The sequence below is a fragment of the Mastigoproctus giganteus genome, chromosome 10, assembly GCF_048544385.1.
Source record: "Mastigoproctus giganteus isolate SK-2022 chromosome 10, ASM4854438v1, whole genome shotgun sequence".
Taxonomy (NCBI): Eukaryota; Metazoa; Arthropoda; class Arachnida; order Uropygi; family Thelyphonidae; genus Mastigoproctus; species Mastigoproctus giganteus.
In genome coordinates this window covers 202,637,484-202,641,004 of record NC_143584.1, presented here as the reverse complement: position 1 = coordinate 202,641,004, position 3,521 = coordinate 202,637,484, and positions in this window count along the sequence as shown.

Sequence of the window (3,521 nt, the reverse complement as noted above, 5' to 3'; positions counted from 1 at the left end):
TGTGTGTGTGAATACATAATGTGATGTATATCTAAAGTCACGTGGCTCCTAATTACAGGTGTGCCTTATCTAAACATATGCTGCCTCTGAGTAAGACAGTCTCTGAGCTTTCTTTTTTAATTTTCTGCTATTGTTTTTTTAATATATACAACTTTATTAAGAAATGTTGAAGAAATGACGAAGTATTCTTTCCAAGCATATGTATTTTAGGCACATTTTAGGCTTTCTTTGACTTTAGATTGTAGAATTGTATAATTGTTTTTAGTTATTATCACGACTTTACCTTGAGGTAAATTAGCTTTACAGGCTAAAAATTGATAAGAGCACAATTTTCATCAGTGTCTGTTTAACTTCATATTTCAGTTTTTATAAAACTGCAAGTTTAGTTTTAATTCATATGCATAATCATTATGACTGGCACCACATTAAGTAACTTATTCCATAATTTTTTAATTGGTAACTGAAGTTGTCCGTAAATATCAGTGATTAGAAACTGATGAACAATACATAGCTGTGATAAAGTTTTTCATAATGCTGTTGGATAGTATTGATAGGTCATTCCATTTGCATAACAGTTGCATTTACTAGTAGATTAACACAATATTTTGTTGAAATACATAATTTTAACAAAATAATATGAATTAAAATTTTTATGTAGATAATTCTTCTTTTAATGCAATATTTGCTTTCAATACATGTTAATCCATAATCATGTAATTTTGTATCAGTGAATATGAAACAACTTGATAAATCACCAGCTGACAGCATGGTGCATACTCAAGTAAAATATGGATACATTCACAAAGAGTATGTACTTGTAATTTGATAGACACTTTCATTTCAAGTGTGATAGTCCGTAAAGTGTCAGCCTTCTATTCTAAAAGTACTTTAATTTTTGATACCTTATTTTTTTTATTTTTTTGTCAGTTACCTTCTAATCATTTATCACATACTAAGAAAAAAATTTTAAGAAAATGAACTTTTCATTATATAACAGATGTTATATTTAAAATGGAATAGAGAATAGACAAAGAAAAATGTCTGCTACTTTAAAAAGGTTTGGTGAATGAATTGTATAAGTGATTCAAAACATTTAGATATATCACTATTTTCATTTTGCTCACATCTTTTGCTAAAGTTTTATTTAAAAAACTAATTTTATAACATAGTGTTATAAAAATCCATCATCAAAACATGTAATGTGGGCTTTGAGGAAATGACAACTGAATATGTCCATATGTCCATTGCTTTATTAAATCACGTGACTTTGTTCAAATGGAATACCACTACCTGAACATTACTGTTAAAAGTTGTAGCATATATGTGGTTGTATATGTTATCAATTGCTCATTTAAATGAAAAAGGTGTGGTGTATATTTGATTGCTCTTGATGTGAAGTACTTTGTGTTTTTTTTTTTTTTTTTTTTTGTAAATCATCTTCATGTATTGGTAAATCATCTTCATGTATGGTACATGTATGATTGATATTGAGAAGTTGTTTTTCAGATAAAGTATTTTCAATTAAAAACTGTTAGATTACAAAATTTTGTTATTAGTATTTACAAACCCCTGTGTAAAATTATGCAAAAAAAAAAGTTAGATTTTTTTTTTTTTTTTTTTTTGCTAATCAGGACATGGTAAACTATTACCATAATTGTGTGTACTCAATATCAGAACAGTACATTAGAAATATTCAAAATATTTACTAATGAAACTGCCTCATTACTTGTATACACAGTTAAAATTCTGAGAAATATTGAGTTCATATTTCCCATCTTTGGTCCAAATGAATTAATTAGCTGTGTGTTATGCTATACAAAATATAAAGTTTGATGTAGTTAGCCAAGATGGCTCTTATCCCTGAATAATTTTACCTGCAGAGTGGTAAAAAAATCTTTAAAAAAAACATATAACCTAGAAATTGTGTTTTTGTTTATATATTTATGTATATATAGTATTTATATTTTACGAGTAAATTCTTTTGAAAATAGAATTAATTTATGGTTCTTTGTTGCAACCAGGTAAAGTGGTCCTTAAAAGAACGTATGTTTTTGATCTTAATACAAAAATATGTATTTGGAAAGTTATATTAATAATTTTTGTAGTGTGTTTGTACTCATGAATTTTGAAACTAGTATCTAGTTTTCCCTTCTTATCATGTGAGTTTTAAAATGATAATTATTTTTTGTTATTTTTATGAAAAGAGATGCCAATTCGATTTTTGTATATAGTTTTGCTTTTTATTTTTTAATCCTGTTGCATAAATTTTGCTGCTGTTTAAATTTGACTGTAAGGTACAATTCAATGGTTAGCATTTTAGCTACATATGATTATCATACTTTTTAAACAATAGATATTTTTGGGTTTTAAGTTCCAACACTAGCTTAGTGTGACATTACTTGTACTTGAATTATTAGAATGAAATCTGTATGTAAAAAGTTAAAAATGCACTTGGCTATTGATATTGAGGGTATCTTTTCCTATTATTATCTTATGAATTATATACTCTTACTTCTACAAAACTATTTTATGCGATACTCTCCATAAATTTTCCACTTGCCTGTTAGTGCAGGGTCCTGGAGTAGCTGCTTAGACAATATAGCATTTAGACAGTTATTTAAAAATATATTAAAATGATTTAACTTCTTGAAGTTGCATAAGTTGCTTATAGCAGCAGACTGGGCATTTCTTATCATCTTCATCTTATGTACAGGTAAGTCAAATTGACTTCATGCATTTTAAATAATTGTTTTTAAATGCCAATTTCCTAAGAGACTTCCAAAGAAAAAATTATGGTTGGTTTTTAATAATTGAACTATAAATTGAAACAAATAGTAAATAATCTTAGTCCATGTCCAAAAACCATCTAAATCATTTTCCAGTTGATTACACATTTAAAGATTTCATCAAAAATAGGGAAATATTTATGGTATTAGAATGACCTTATTTTAGCTAAAAATAAAGAAAGTTCATTAATAGACATTTAGATGTTAAATGAAAATAAAAGACTGTTACACCACATGAGAATTTATTTTAAAATATTTATTGAGATGTTACCATGTCAATCTACACTTAATACAGGTTGGCTACATTTCAAGTTTCTGTTGGACCATACCTTCTAAATATTTGATTCATCGGATACTCAATTAGTGATAGAAAATACGTTAGTGTGTCAGATACATTGACAAGGAATACAGATGTTGGTATTGAAAGAAAATCCAAAATATATTATAAGCCTATGCATTTTGAAGAAAAATTTCTTTTGAAAAATAAATCACATTCTATTATAGTAAAAATACAAAAACAGTACTTAAAGATTAAACAAACAGAAACTTTTGAAGAGTCTAATTTTTGTTCAAGTGCTACATTATAAAATACTATTATTACTATACACCATGTCCATGAAAGTAAAGATTTACAAAAAATTTAACCACTGAATGATATAAAGGATCTTTCCATTGAATTTTTTTAATCAGTGAAGATATAAAGATTTTGATTCATTTGTGATTGTTCAGTTTACA